General features: G+C 49.4%; 1 protein-coding gene across 5 annotated transcripts in view; it reads left to right on the plus strand.

The window, feature by feature from the left end:
* The first annotated feature begins 4,047 nt into the window (after positions 1 to 4,047).
* Positions 4,048 to 15,830, plus strand: part of Ctif (cap binding complex dependent translation initiation factor) — a 241,089-nt gene continuing 229,306 nt past the window's right edge. For 2 of the 5 annotated variants that reach the window (XM_027397919.2, XM_027397920.2), the window contains exon 1: positions 4,053 to 4,306. The gene's annotated coding sequence lies outside the window, so the exon portion shown is untranslated. Of the gene's footprint in view, positions 4,307 to 15,830 lie in introns of all 5 variants that reach the window. The other 3 variants (XM_027397922.2, XM_035440051.1, XM_027397921.2) reach the window with 3 other exon arrangements.

Here is a 15,830-nt window from a genome sequence, read left to right on the forward strand (position 1 = left end):
ATCTGACCTTTAAATCTAAGGGGCCCTGAGAAATGTCTGCTGATAGATTGATCTCTCAATGTCCTTGAATCTTGCCAGGCAAGGTCTGCTTGCTGTATGTTCCTATCTGGGCTCCAGGGCTTTCTCTAAAGAGAATGGCAAACTCTTCCTGCAGGTTGAAAATTTTCCAGTTTGAAAATTCAGCCTCTTGGCCACTTAATTCCACAACTCCTTTTGCCAAAAGATTACAAACTTCTTAAAGGGAGGTAATCTTGGAGATCAGATCTAGTGATCTCATCTTACAGATAAAAGGACTGAGGCCCAGAGAGAGGCAGTGTCACACCAGGAGTGAGAGTCAGATGGTACCCAGAACCTCACAGGTACCAGATACCTTACCATGACTTCAGCACATCATGCTCCCAATAAACATTACTCAATTTACCTCTTATTTCACTCTGGCTTCTCTCAAATTCACATTTCTTTGCTCATATCCCTTTCTCCTTCACTGATGGTCACCCTCTGGGATCAATTTGCATCTTCCTTCTAGGCAATGGTCTTTGGGGTTTTGTAATGGAAGATGAGATGAGACAGGAGTGAAATTCAACCTGGGTCTATCAAGCCAGGATCTCTCTAGGCCAACACTACCATACCACAGGGCAGACACCAGAAGAGCACCTACTTTCTTTCTGTGCATGAGCAGCTACAATGTACAATAAAGCCACTCCAGCTCCTGTCAAATTTCATGACTTTTGCAGAGTTCCCAGGCCAGTGCTACATCCCCATCAAGCTGGGCTTCTGATGACTTCCTCCCAGTGAGAAAATTTGTGTAGCTGTGGATCCATTTTCTGACAATAGCACCTCTTGGATACTTAGTTCACTGAAAGTCACCTTACACAGTGGGGAACTTTATCCTTTCATACCACCTCCTAGGTATCCACATGGACTCCCAGCTCCTGAAGGCAGCCAGCTTCTCTCCACCACCCTTTCTGGCTTTCCTAACAGCCCTTCAATCAGTGTGAGGGAGCTGAAGGAGATCCATGGTAAAGGGCTTCCTTAGCATGCATGAGGTCCTGGGTTCCTAGCACTGAAAAAATAAGTAAATAGACAAATACGTAAATGTGAGGTCTGCTGGAGATAACTTTTCACTTGAAAAAGCTATGGAGATAGCTGAGAGAAGAACTGGGAGGGAAAGAGATGTATATTTCTTTTGCCCCCATCTTGGGCATGTATAGATTAGTAGAAGCAACTGCTTGAACGACAAAGATACTGAGTTTTCATTTATAGAATATGTTGTGACAAAAAAACCAAAGCAAATAAAATATCCCTCACTCCTGCAGTTGCCCAATGCCAATGTCTTTTCCCTAGGACTCTGCCCTCAGCCCCCTTTCTGACTTCAGCTTGCAGGTGAATGGTAGATCAACCACAAGCCTGGGGAGGAAGGTCCTGATGCAATCCAAGCAAGCCTGGGCCTTAACTCTGGGCATATCTATCAGAAGGATACACAAGGCCTCCCCTCTAAAGTGCCCCCATCAGAAGCTGCAAAGCTATCACCAGAGGCCATGTAAGAGAGTCCTCAGCAGGAAAACACAAACATGTGCATTGGAGGAGAGAGTGACTAGGTCTGAGGAAGGTAAGTGACAGTCTAGAAGACTGGGGAAAAGTGGGGATGTAGAATCTGAGAATATGGGAGCCAGGAAGTAGTTTGATGGACATCCATGCAGTGACTCATGGCACTATCCACTCTCCAAGGGGAGCCAGCCTTGGGCAAAGGAGACTCAGTATGGGGTCTTTAGGAACAGAAAGCACATGGTCCTCAGTCAGCTGATGGGGAAAGAGCAATGGATCAAGGTTCCTTGAAGACAAAAGAACTTATTTTCCATATTAGGATGAGGGACTCAAGATTCCTTCCCACTGTGTCAGCTCTACTGGCCTATAATTACAGAAAGAAAAAATACACAGTCATCCTTATGGACCGGAAAGATCTTGGTACAGGAAAGGAACTTAAACACATTGCCCATATTCCACCAGTCAGGACCACATAAAAACAGGATTACCACTGATTCCCATAAGGCTAAGGCTGTTAAATGAGTTCCTCAAGGTCACCCTACTTGGAGGTTAAGTTAGCTACCCATGGTCATAGCCATGAGGGATCAGGCCAATATTCAAACTCAGGTGTCAGCCTGACAAAGAAGAGTCCCCTCTGTTGTGCTTAGCCATGACCCAAACCCCATAGAGCCCTCACAAGAGCTCTGTGAGAATGTTTTATATTCTACAGATTGTTCAGCATCTCCTCACCTCTGAAAGGTGAGGAGACTTGCAGCCAGGGTGAAGACAAGACCAGACAGTTCATTCTCAGTTGCTTTGCAGGTGGCGTGCCTGTCACTAGAGGTGCAAACTCCAGCCCTGAGAACAAGGTAAAGATATCGGAATTTGCTGTAAGGCTAGAATCTGGTACTATTAGTTAATATTTTGTAAACCCAGGAAATCACCCAGATGTTAGGGTACAAAAATGACTTGCAGCAACTGACCCATTGTGGCATTCTGCTAAGGACAAACCCCAGAAAGTCAGGTGCACACACTTGTGTTCCTTTGGTATTGAAGAGAGCATGTTGGGGTCAGGAGGGCTGTGCTTGGCACCAGACAGTTGGCTTCCAGCTCTCTCTACACACTGAACACTTTGGTTTTGGTTCAAGAGTCAAAGGCACTCTCCACAGGTTGGGAACATGTATTCCGTTTTGCTTTCCGCCCATGGCCTGCTTCGTTCAGTGTTCAAAGCTTACTACAAAACAAAATCTCACCACTGTAGGCCCACTCCAAGTCCTGCTTCTTCAAGCAAGCAGCCCCAGGCACCTTCCACCCTCTAGGCTCACCCTGTAGTCATTCCTTCCATTCTTCACTGCCCTCCCCTAACCCCCAGCAACCTGTCCCCTGTCCAGCCGAAAAGCTGGGGGCTGCAGAATTAGCTCTCTTCTCTTGAATCTAGAACCTTCCATAGCCATAACAGATGCCTGCCCCTTGTTTAAAACAACAACAACAACAACAGCAAAAACTGTAGTAACTCTTCACTCAAGTACCATCCCTCAGGAAGTCTTCCCACCAGCATCCTGATTGGTTGCTCCTCCAGAGGTTCCATGGTGCTGTGTGCTTGTGCCTGTATTAAGTGCTCACTTAACCCCTCTTTCATAGACTGTGGCCCTCCCACAAGACTGAGCTCCTGGAGGGCACAGGCTGAGGGGCTTCCTGGTCCCTGCATGCCCGGATATGCCCATTGGATGTTTTACAAATTAATCACTCAAAGGCTTGCTACAGCAGGTCTCTTCTAACAACTCCAATATGCACCCGACTCCACCGCTTGGTGAGAGATGTTATATTCTTCCTGGAGGCCTCTGAGCTAACGTCAGTTTTTAACCAAAACAGTGGAGATCTGGTCGAGAGATGACTGCATTATCCACTGCATCGAATTCTTGTAGCTACAATGTACCAGCCTTTAGCATGGCCAATGGAAAATTAATCGGTCGCAAAGTGCATATCTAATTACAACACACCGCCCCTGCCACAGCCATGTACGAACGTTAATTATAACATATGGATCTCAATAACCTACGGTGGCATTTAATGCCGCGTTAATAACGCCACTTGTCTCCCCCACAACATCTCTGCCAGTGCATACACTACGCTTTTTTCTTATCTGCCATTAGGAAAGACTTTACACTTTAAGCGCGGAAGTCCTCATCCTTATAGCCTGCCTGATTCTAAAACCAAGTGTTTCTCTGCAAGCCAGAAGGTGCCTTCTCCCTCAGCTTTGTTCTCCACCGCAAAGGGCCCCGCTAGCGCAAGAGGTCGTTGGAGGGCCGATGTCACCGTAGCAACACTGTTCTGTCCAGGCAGTTCAGGCAGCATCCCCGGCGTCCCTTCAGTTCCCAGCGCTCCAGGGCCCGCCATCCCAGGAAAGAAAGGCGAACTACATTACCCAGCAGGCTTGCAGTCTCCCTCTTTCCTTTCAAGTCTTTGCACGTGGCCGGAGGGGGAGGCGGGGCCTGGACGTCACTCTTCTACATTCTCTTTCCCTGTGTCAGTACAGGGATCATTTTTTTTTCCTTCCTCTACTCCCTCCCTCTGCCTGCCCCTCCCTCCCTGTCTCCCTTCCCTCCCTCCCTCCCTTCTCGACTGGGTCGGTCCGCTGGGGTGCCGAATCCCCTCACGGCTGGGACGCGCCGAACTCGCAGCAGGAGTCGGCTTTCGGGAGCCTGGTCCCTCCCTTCCCCTTCCCTGCCCCCTTCCCCCACCCCCGACGAGGGCTCCGCGCGGCGGCCGGAGGAACCCCGAGGTGAGCATCCCTCGTCCGCCCTTCTCTTTTAGTCACCTCGGCTTGCGGGTGGATTCGGGGACCCGGGAGGAGGGCTACATGACGTGTTCTTGATTATCGATAAATCCGGGAAAACCGCTCCAAACAATTCCCCCCCTTCCCCCTCCCAGTGCCTTAGCCAGCCCGGTGTCCGCACCCTTCCACCGTCCCCTCCTCTGGGTCTAGGGGGCATCGCACTCTCCGATCTCGCCCCTACCCAGGGTTTGTCCTGTGGTGGGGCCCGCTCCCCGCGCTGTAGGGACCGTGACACCGGACCTCCGAAACCCAGAAGGGTTCCTGGGGGGACACGCGTCTGGAACCCCACTCGCGTTGGAGCTGCGCTGTGTAGCCCATGTCATGCGCCTGGTTCCGACCCGCGGGGAGGAAGCCCGCGAGCGAGATTCCTCTCCCTTTTGTTTTGGAGCCTCGTTTGCTGCAATGAGCAGTTGCTCCAGCGCCAGGCAAACTTGCAGCTGTTCCGACCGCGCTCTACGCCGAGGTCGGAGCGCGACTCGGGAGGCGGCGGCGGGCGCGGCTGCAGCACTCGGAGCCGCGGGAGGGAACCCTGGTGTGTGTGTCCACGCTGCCCTTCCCCGCCGGGCTCACGGATTGTGTCTGTGGCCGCGGCCGTCCCCGCGGGCTCGGCGATATCTGTGGCTGGCTCTGGTCTAGACAGGCAGCAGACCCCTCCTTTCGTCCCGGGTGAGCCCGCCGGCCTCGGAGGGCGCGGCGGATGGGAGCCGTGGAGGCAGCTTTGGTAGATACATTGCAGTGGCAGCTTTGGCCGTTCTCCGCCGTGGCGATTCTGTTGGCTTTAAGAATTATCATTCCTGTGGCCTCGGAGTAATGGGGCCTGGGGGATAGATACGCCCTGCAGATCTGGGGTTAAGTTGACAGGCTCCAAAAAGCCGATTCTTGCTGGCGAGTAACCCAAGGGCTGCGGAGTGGGCTGATGAGGGGGGCCTAGCAGGTGACGGTCATAGGCGCGGGTTTTAGGGGGAGATGGGGGCGGTGGCTTGGCTGAGGCAGATGTCTAGGGGACCCGGAGGTCGCGTGCGGGCTCCTGGATGACACCGGGGGAGGCGTCCCCGGGACCGGGAGTCGGGGCTGATTATTTATTGGCATTAAAAGACAATCCAGGATTCAAAACCCTTCACTCGGCCTCCTGGACTCTGGTTTTGCAGAGTTCTCAGGGTAAGGGCCAGGGGGCGTGTGAGCTGAGAAGGGGGCGCGGCATGTAGAGGGGAGGGATCGGTGGCTGTGCCCTGCGTGTCCCCACCAGGAGGGAGGCGTCGCCTCCCCCGCCCAACTGTTTGTGTGTGTACACACAGCTTGGTCTTGGAGGGGGCGGTATAGTGGAGAACAGCGTGGGGCGGATGCCTCAAGGGATTGGCCCAGCCAGCCCCAAATGGTGTGAGTTGGGTTCTCTGTTTTGTGTGTGTCCGGGCTTGCGTTACTGAGGAATTCTTCGGCTGGCGCGGGGAAGACCTTAAGGTGGCTTGGGCTCTCCGATGCGCACGGAAGTCCCAAGCCCCGTGGCCCTCCCTCCACTTTTCTCTTGTCCCCCGTAGTCCAGTGATTGGCTGCCCACCAAGCAGGCTGGGAGGATCCACCCAAACTCTGGCGCCCCACCCACCTACCCCGTTGCACACCCTGCGCACCGGCTCAGGATTCTTGACCCTAGTATGGAGGCTCCCAGTGATGCTCGTGCCTGCACATTCTCTCAGCTGTCTTCCCAGATCCTGGAGAGAATGTACTTGTTCAGCCACCCCTCCTAGCTCCCAGTTCTTCTTCAGTTGAAGACCAAATCTTGCCCAGTAGCCTAGGTCCTGTCTGCCTCTGCCCACAGGCCTGAGGGCACACGCCACTGCCTGCCCCGCCCTCCCGGCTGTCATTTTTGAAGCTCTGAGATTATCCTCCTCTGGCTAGGGGCCCCTGCAAGGCTTGGACGCCTGGAAGCCTCGGAAGCTGCAAGCTCGGGTGTTGGGAGCCTCCCCAGGTCGAAAGTGACACAGCTTAAGCACCGCCTCTGCTCAAAGGAAGGCGAGGCAGAGCACAGGGAGGAGCAATGGGCTGTCCTGCCGGGTTCCTCTTGCCCAGCTTAGGACCTGGGCCCAAACCACTGGAATCTCTGCTTCCATCAGCTCTGGGTCGTGCAAGGAAATCGCCAGGATTTTCAAACAACCCAATTATACAGGAACAGATTACCCTCAACAGACACTAGATAATGGCAAATGCTCTCCCGTGGCCCAAGGAAAGTCCTCTGAGTATGTGAAATAGGACTCCACTGACATGGCAATAGGCACAGCCTGTGCCTGTCCTGGTAAGGACCGCTCAGCTCAGGGGCAGTAATTTGTAAGATGTTCTGGGTACAGTGCCATTGAGTTGAGTAGATTTCTAGAATAAGAATGTGTTTGTATGAATTTACAGAGCAGATTTCCCCCTATATGTCTTTACATATATTAAGAGGCTCCTGTGAGGTAGGAAGGACCAATCCCATGTACTAATAAGGACACCAAGGCTCAGGAAGTGATGTCACTTGCCTAGGGCGTCCCAGTAGGTAAAGGGCAGGTTCCCTCCTCTTGTGATTTCTCTTTGCAGCCCATAGCTGATTACTGTTAAGACAGGGGCTCTTCAGTGTCTCCTGGCCTACCACCACCTCCCAAATGCTGGGATAAACCACAGCTTTTGATTTAAATGGTGACTGTTTTTTGAGGGTGGATTCTTGGTACCTCAAGAAATAGCTTGAGAAAGGGGTAAATTATGCTGGTCCTTATTCTTTGTCAAAACACATTTTTGTTGTTGCTTGGAGACAAGATCTCACTATATTGCCTTGGCCGGCCTCCAGTGTAGACCAGGCTGGCCCTGAACCCATAAAGATCCATCTGCCTCCAGAGTGCTAGGATAAAGATGTATACCACCTGTGCATGGATTTCATCAAAATAAATAACAATGAATAATGAAAACAGCTACTATAAAACCACAGACCTTTATCACTCATCTAATAATTTGATGTTAATGAGAACATGCCAGCTGTGACATACCTATTATATATCAACATACAATAAGCACATAGGGCACACATGTAATTGTGCATACATGTGTGTTCATGGAGTCCTTGGTGAATCCAAGATGTGCTTGTTTGCATAGGTTTTGTTGTTGTTTGTTTGTTTGAAACAGGCTGGCCTAGGGTTAGTACAGCCCAGGGTAGTTGATCTCAAACTCACAGAGACATTCCTGCTTCAGGCTCCCAGAGCTGCCAAGATTTATTTGTTACTGCTTTCAGTGCCATCAAGTTAGTCATGCAATATCCCCCAACCCCCATCCCCCACCCCTGTCTTCCCGTCTTCATCCCTCTCTAGGGATCATCAAACCTAGGAAATTGCAAGCATCCTTACACATCTGTGTGAGTGCCTCAATGTTCATGCAAATGAAGGGGCTCAGACATGGCCTTGGAGGGGTTTTCAGATTGACAGTCTGATCAGCAAATTATTCCAACCACCCATTCATTCACAAATGTGTACTGGGCACCTTCATGCTCATGTATCTTGTAGTACATGCAAGAGAAATCAACACCTGGTCCTTGCTATGTGCAGAGCTGTGATTCTCAACCTATGGGGCCTGGGCCCTTCTGAGGGTTCGAATGACCTGTTTACAGGGATTGCCTAAGACCATCAGAAAAGACAGACATTTTTATTACGATTCATAACAGTAGCAAAATTGCAGTTATGAAGTAGCAATGAAAATAATTTTCTGGTTGGGGGTCACCTCAACATGAGGAACTGTATTAAAGTGTCTCAGCATTAGGAATGCTGATAACTACTGTGTTAGAATCTAAAACTGGGTTCTAGCTGTTGTGGTGGATGTAGGAGTTTTAGTTTCTCAAGTGCTTACAGTGGACCCATGTAGGTTACACAATCCATATTGTTTGGGGCACACAAAGATACTACAGCAGTGCTAGTTAAGTTACATGGTAAGAATAGAGCCCTAGGAAGGTAACCAATCATCAATATTTTATAGTGCTTACCCTGGGACTTAATCAGTTTCACATATGTTGCTTGCCAGGTCCACACCGCGGTGGGAAAGGTCCTCATGTCTCTGTTACCTGAACTGGAGGCTATTTGGAATCTTCTGGATGGGTCTAGAGCAGTGGTTCTCAACCTGTAGGTCATGACCTTTGGGTTGAATGACCCTTTCACAAGGTTGGCCTTAGACTTTTGGAGAACATAGGTATCTACATTACAGTTCATAACAGTAGCAAGATTACAGTTGTGAAGTAGCAACAAAATAATTTTATGGCTGGGGTTTACCACTACATTAAAGGGTCCCCGCTTTAGGAAGGTTGAGGACCACTGCTCTAGAGTTATGTCCTTCTGCAAGACATAGGTAGCCAATGGAGACTTACACTGAAGCCATCCATCAGGTTTCTCTGAGCAACAAGGCACTGTGAAGATGTTAATTCTGCCCCTATCCCAGCTCTAATGTGCCATGACTCAGAGAGAAGCTGTGGTTTTTGTCAAGGTCTCACCAGGTCCTCCTGCAAGGGCTTACAAGGTCTGTGTAGATGTTAATATGAGGTCTGTGATGTTGATGTGTTAATATGAGGTCTGTGATGTTGGTGTGTTAGCATGCGATGTTAGTATGAGGTCTGTGATGTTGATGTGTTAGCATGTGATGTTAGTATGAGGTTTGTGATGTTAGAGTGTGATGTTAGTATGAAGTCCTGCAGGGCTTACAAGGACTGTGTAGATGTTAGTATGAGACTGCTTTCATCTAGTCCCAGATTCACTTGTGTGGTCACTGGCATCCTCCAATCCATTTTTACTACCCCGACTCTAAGGTAGTGAAAATGCTGATCATGATGGTGGAAGCTGGAGGTGGGTGGCTGCGATGTACAATCTTGTTTCTAGAGAGACAGGAAGACATGCAAACAGACACATTACAGTCTCTGAGAGCTCTCCCACAGCAGTGTTTCTGTAGAACTTACCTGATCATGTGTTAACTGCAGTCTGTAGCCCGAGCCGTGCTATGGTTCAGAATAGGATGAGAACAGACCCATCCTGGAGCCAGGCAACCTGGATAGAGAAGCAGATTGCCCAGTCTCCATGCAAAGACCTCAGGGCCTCAGAAGTGAAATGGCTTACTCAGGATCACAAGGAGCTCTTGGCACAGTGGGGCAGGAAACCTTGGTCTTTCATGCCTTATCTATTTTTTTTCTCATGATCCTCCTGTCTCCACCTCTTCAGCATATCCTACTGGGGTAGGTATATGCCACCACAACTGACACAATTTCTTTCTCTATACCAGATACTTACCCTCCCCCAAAAAAACAACAAACCCCCCAAACCAAAACCAACCAACCAAACAACAACAACAACAAAAATGGCTCCTTACTTTTCAGTCTGTACAGTTTGTCTCCTTCTCTTTGCTTTGACATCCACTTGGCTGCAGATTGCTTTCCTTCAGGGCTGGCCTTTGTTGCCTTGTGTTTTGTCTTGGCATTCAAGAATAAATGAGGGCTTTTGGGGAGTGGAGGCTTTGTGTTGCTTTCTGGCCTTATGGCATGGGCCTAGATGCTTAATGCTACTATGGCCTTACATTTCCTAAGCTCTTTAACTGGATTAAGCAAGGGCAAAATGGCAATGGGGAAGAAGACGATGGGAGTCCTGCTTTACCTGGCTTTATGTGTATTACATCAGTCACCCATGTAGACTTCATTTCTGCCTGTAATGTTGGTTTCATCTTCCCGACCCATTTTACAGGTGAGGAGACAAAGTCTCCACTGTTAGTGACATGCCCAAATCCCAAATCAGTTTAAAATAGGCATGTAGACCCTGTATCTCCAGGCTCCACATCCTTGGTGCACAGTGCTAAGGATGCTTACCATCTGACATTGTCATTGTTGTTTTGTGAATGGAGACTTGGAACCCTTCAGAGATTTATGCTTTGTATTGGTCCTGACCAGCCAGGGAGTTGGACCTACCAGCTAACTAACTCCAGAGAGAGATTGTGGAGTAGATAAAAGGGAGGCAGTTTCCATAGCAATGATATGTAGAGTAGGACCACTTTGGGTTGATTTAATGGAAGAGGTGTATTTGGGAGTAGTTCTAGTTATTTTGTGTGAGGGGTTTTAGAGTGGATAAGGACACAGAAGTGAATACAGGGAAACTGTATTCATGGGGTGGGATGGACCAAAGAGGTCTGGTTGATCACCCTGCAGTTGGTACAGTCTTCTTCATTGCTATTGGGCTTTGCTTCTCAGCCTGGCCCTGTGTTGGATTTGGGCTACAGCAGAGAGCAGGCATAGAACCCTGACTCAAATGTAGTAGGAGAAAAACACAAATTGCCACATTTCATTACCATTTTTCAAGTGCCCGATGACATAAGTACCTGCCGTCAGGGAGGACTTCCTGAAGAAGCAGCTCAAGCATTGACTGAGGAGAGAAAGGAAAGAGCCAAAGGAAACAGGAAAAGGCCTGTCTGTGGTAATGAACAGCAGGCACAAAGTGGCAGAGGCTGGAGCTACTGATTCAGGGAAGGAACTATGAACACAAGGACTCAGCTGAGGAAGTATTTCACAACCAGTTGAGGACCAGCTGTGTGACTGATGCTCTAGAATGGGAAAGGGGACTTTAACAAAGTGACCTCTAGGCTCTCAGAGCTGCAGTGTTTGTGTCATAAGGAGGGGGTCTGCAGCCTGGCTAGGCACTGGAGATGAGTCAAGTGTTGCATGTTATCTTAGTTAGGTTTCTGTTGCTGTAATAAAATGGCTAGGACCAAAAGCAAAGGGGTTATTTCTCTTATTCTTCCACATCACAGTCCATTGAAGGCAGTCTGCGCGAGAACTCAAGATAGGAAGTTAGAGGTAGGAGCTGATGTTGAGGCCATGGAAGGTACTGCTTACTGGTTTGCTCCTTTTGGCTTGCTCAGCCTGTTTTCTTATAATACCCAGGACCACAAGTCCAGGGATGGCTCTACCCCAAAAAATGAGTTGGGCCCTCCCGCATCAGTCATCAATCAAGCTAATGCACCACAAGCTAATCGGTCTGGACTTCTTCTTAACTGACATAAAAACAGCCAGAGTACATGTTAGGCAGATTTGGGGAGCAGTCTGTGGTTATTGTTTACATTTAAGGGGAACCCTCCATAGACCCACAGGGCTCCTGGCCATACCACCTGACTGTGAATGACAGCCCATGCATAAATTGGAGTAGGTCTGCTGGGTTAAGGTGGGAATAAAGACCAGTGGCAAAAAAAAAAAAAAAAAAAAAAAAGTGTTATAGGCTTTGGATCAGAACTGCAGATAGTACAATACTAGAGGAAGAAGGGGAAGCAGGAGCCACTGTGCTGAGAGTGAGGAGGTATCTGTGAGATGATAGGGGACCTGGACCCTGGCAGGGCTGCTGTAGACAATAAAGCAGACCTCTTCCTCCCATTGTCAGAGAATCCTTTGTCACACAGGGCTTCCTTAGGGAAGCCAGGCAGGGATGCTGTGTCATGCTGGAGGCCCAGCTGGCAGAATCAGGCTGCAGCTTCAGCTGGATGCATTAGAGTGAGTTAGGCTCTTTTATCTTTTAATATCCACAGGGAGTGGTGCCCTGTCCCGGGCCCTTCAGAAGGGGAACTGTTCTCAGGGGCAGGTGGTGTGCTTGAGGTAAGATGGGGACATGCCGAAGCCATGCAAGCCAGAATAGTAGAATGCAAGTTAAGTGCCAGAGCATAACAGAGAAAACCGTTTCACTCATCCATCACTATATTGCTGATGGGGTCAGGACTAGCTGTTTTCTGTTTGGACCCTCAATACCCAAAGCTATTCCTGGCACAGGGAAGGTGTTGGTCTCCCATGAGTCTTTGTCTGTGTCTGGGATCGGAGGTCAGCCAGATAAGGCATCTCTGCACAGGTCCTAAGGGGGGCACCCCAATACTGATTTAGACACTTGCAGTGCCACAGTGGAATGCCCCTGGAAGTCTTCCAACTACAGAGTGCCTGGAGATGCTGCAGAAGATGCAGCGGCAGCCTTTCTAAGAACAGCCTGGCTCACGGAATGCAAGGGAAGCCCTGCCCCGGATGAGATGTGGAAGTGTGCTCAGGCAGGACTGTGGTTGAAGGACAGCTACCTGGGTTCAGAGCTCCAGGGCCAGAGCCCTGACAGTGTCTCTTCCAGGATGGGGAATGGAGAGCCCTGCCCCTAGTTGGCACAGGGAAGTTTGCCTACCTGGAGAAAGCATAGGCTAGACATCCGCTCCCGTGGCATGGGTGGTGCTGGGCTATTCAGAAGGGAGAAAAACGCCTCAGGGCAGTTGGAAGCCTCGGTCCTGTTATAGTTTTGAATGTCCACCTGTTATTTTATCCTGAGGACTCCAGAGAAGAATTTATCTCACAGTCTTGGGCAAGACCCTCCCCATTGTGGGCTGGAGGCTCTGAGGACCTAGGGAAGTTCTGTTGTTCTTCACTCATTGTTCATTTAAGTCTCCCCTCAGAGCCCAAGTCCCACTCCGGACCCAGGGCGGCGTGGATGAGTGAGTGAAGGGGAGGAAAGGAGAGCAAAGGGCCCTGAGGAGGACCTAGGGAGTGGGCTTTGAAGACACAGTGGTGGAAACACATGCGTGGTGTGGAGAGCTATCCTTGCCTCAGCTTAGGTATTAGAAAAGGTCTCCACATTAACAAGTATCAGGTCTTGGGTTCAATCCCCAGTGCTGTATGAAGAAAAAAGGAAAAGAAAAAAAAGGGAAGTAACATATTTGTAGATGAGTTCCATATGTCTACAAAACTCAGAGCCTCCTCTCACGCAGCTTGCTCATACCAAATCCTTACAATATGTCATCTTTCCAGACTGCTGTTTAGGGCATGTGAGGATTCCCACAGTTGTTTCTTCCCCAGACCACATTCCACCATGTCCTCCCTGTGCCCAAAGATACGGTCTCAAACTTGGGGAGACACCAGGGGTCAGCTGGCTGGCCTTTGCTCTGCTTGGGAATGCAGGCCCGAGCAGCACTTAGCCCACCTGTGAGACTGTATTCTGCCTGCTTCCGCAGACACTGGTCACTTCTGTCTGGAGCCCCCGAAACCACAGTGACACGTGGTTTCTAGTCCTTTTACCGACTTATTTCTGCTGGAAGGACCTATGGTAGCAGAGCTAAGACCAAGAGTCCAGCCAGTTTCTGTCTTGATTGATTTAACTCAAGGAGGGCTGGTAAGGACAGACATTGAGCAGAGCTGGCTGAGCAGGCCTTGGCTGTGATACATAAGTTATCTTTTCCGTTTTTGTTTGATTTTATTCTTGGTTTCTGAGACAGTGTCTAGATTTGTGGCTCAGGCTCACCTTAAACCCTCTGTGTAATCTGAAGTGTCTTGTATCCAAACTTGCAATCCTCCTGTCTCAGCCTTTCAGGTACTGGGATTATAGGCATGAGCCACCATGCCTGGCTTGAGAGAGACACTCTGAGCTACTTTGGCACATGCTTTACAGACATCATGAGAGATGCCTAGCACATGCTTTTGCTTGTGAGGAAGTGGCTGGGGAGCCACATGCACAGAGCTAGGTTCAGCAAGTGTCTATTGTGTGCCAGGCTCAGCGTTGGGCACTTGTGTTTGTGCCTCACAGAATGAAACTAACTTCTGTGAGGGAGACTGCCAGGGGCAGAAACATGGAAATGCCTGGCTATAATGGTTGCCATAGAAGCTAGAAGTTACTCAGAAGGGATGCATGTGGGGCAAGGTGGGTGCTGCCCCCATGAATCCATTATAGGGAATCCCTGGAGATAGACCTTCCTACGGTATCACCTGCTGGGGACACACAGGCCTTTGCCATGATCTTGGGGACTGTCCTATGAATTTGAACCATGAGATCAAGACAGTGGCCTGGTGCTGAATTCTCATCCTAATCTGTCCCCCAGCAGGACGGTGTTTACAATGTGATTTTTTTTTTTTTTTAGGGCACATGTGTTATTTGTTGTGTCTGTCTACAGCACCCAGCTCTCCTATAAGCAAAGACATTCATGTCTTCCTCTTTGCCATGCAGGGTGTGGCTAGTATCTATGTGGCTTACATGTCTACTGGCTCATGTCGGCTATGGGAAGTATCGGATGCTCCTGTGCTAAGGTTGGCCAGGGTGGGTCAGCTCTGCCAGTTTCTAGACTCCTTGCTATGCTGACAGAGCCAGTGGTAAGGGTGAGAGATTCTGGAAAAACTCAGTTATGCCTCCCCTCCCTGCAAATGTCACTTTGCCCACATGCCACTGGCTCTCCTTAATCTTTTTTATCCTAAGGCTCTTACCTGTTAGCATTTGGTTCAGGTTAGCCATCATCTGGCACTGGCATCTGTGGGAAGGATGGGATAAAATTGGCAACGCCAAACGAGTGCCTGTCCCACATCTTCCCATCCTGATGGGGAAGACAAAACTCATGCTTGGGCTGTGGAGGTGAAGGAGGAGGCAAGGGGACTGAGTGGCCGGAAGGAGGGTGGCTACAGTGGGGTTTGTCTGAGTGGTCAATTTTGTGCCCGGAGACAGATGTGAACTCAGATGATTCCAGGCAAATGAGAGCTTCCCAAGAGGACATGTGCATTCAGGTCACATCTTGTAACTACTGTTGGACATATCTACCATGTCTGTGCACGTGGGTGGAACTGGTCATGTTCAGGAGACACAGGCATCTGTTTCTCTGTGTTGCTTAAGAAACAAGAGGAAAAGCCGGGTGTTGGTGGTGCACGCCTTTAATCCCAGCACTGGGGAGGCAGAGGCAGGTGGATCTCTGTGAGTTCTAGGCCAGCCTGGTCTCCCGAGCGAGTGCTAGGACAGGCTCCAAAGCTACACAGAGAAACCCTGTTTCGAAAAACAAACAAAAAAAAAAGAAAAAGAAAAGAAAAGAAAAAAGAAACAAGAGGAAAGCATTGTCTTGGCTACTGTGGTTCAGTTCCAGCCATAAGGTTCTCTGCATCTCACCCTGAACGGAGGGAGAAGAGCTTTCTGGCTTGTTGGATATTACTGGCCACAGATGAAAACACAGGAAGATAGGTATTTTTGTTTTTGTTTTTAAAACGAGGTGTTTAACTCCCATTGCCAAAAGTTTAAAGGGAGTTTTAGGGTTACTTAATTCAGTGGATCAATGGTAATTTTGAGGGCTGCCTTTATCTTCAGGTTTGACTCTCCCATGGTCGTGTGGCTGCCATTGCTCCATATATCATGTTTTCATATAACTTTAGCCGAAATAAGACAGACATGTTAAGACTGAGAGTCTAAGGCGCTAACTAGTTGATGGAAGACAGAAGTTCCCTTTGCTGGTGGCCATGGGACTGAGAGGGGAGGGAGGGGCACCTATGCCCTGCAGATGGTTATTCATGGCCTTGTTTGATACAGACTACAGGCAGATGATAAAGTACATGTCTTTGTCCTCCATAGGCCGCTGTCCTCTGTCTGTGCAAATGGTTCAGGCCAGGGGATAACATCACAGCCCAAGCATATCCAGCTTGCATCTGCTTGGTGTCTGTGGACCCTCCTTCCCACAG

The sequence above is a fragment of the Cricetulus griseus genome, chromosome 2, assembly GCF_003668045.3.
Source record: "Cricetulus griseus strain 17A/GY chromosome 2, alternate assembly CriGri-PICRH-1.0, whole genome shotgun sequence".
Taxonomy (NCBI): domain Eukaryota; kingdom Metazoa; phylum Chordata; class Mammalia; order Rodentia; family Cricetidae; genus Cricetulus; species Cricetulus griseus.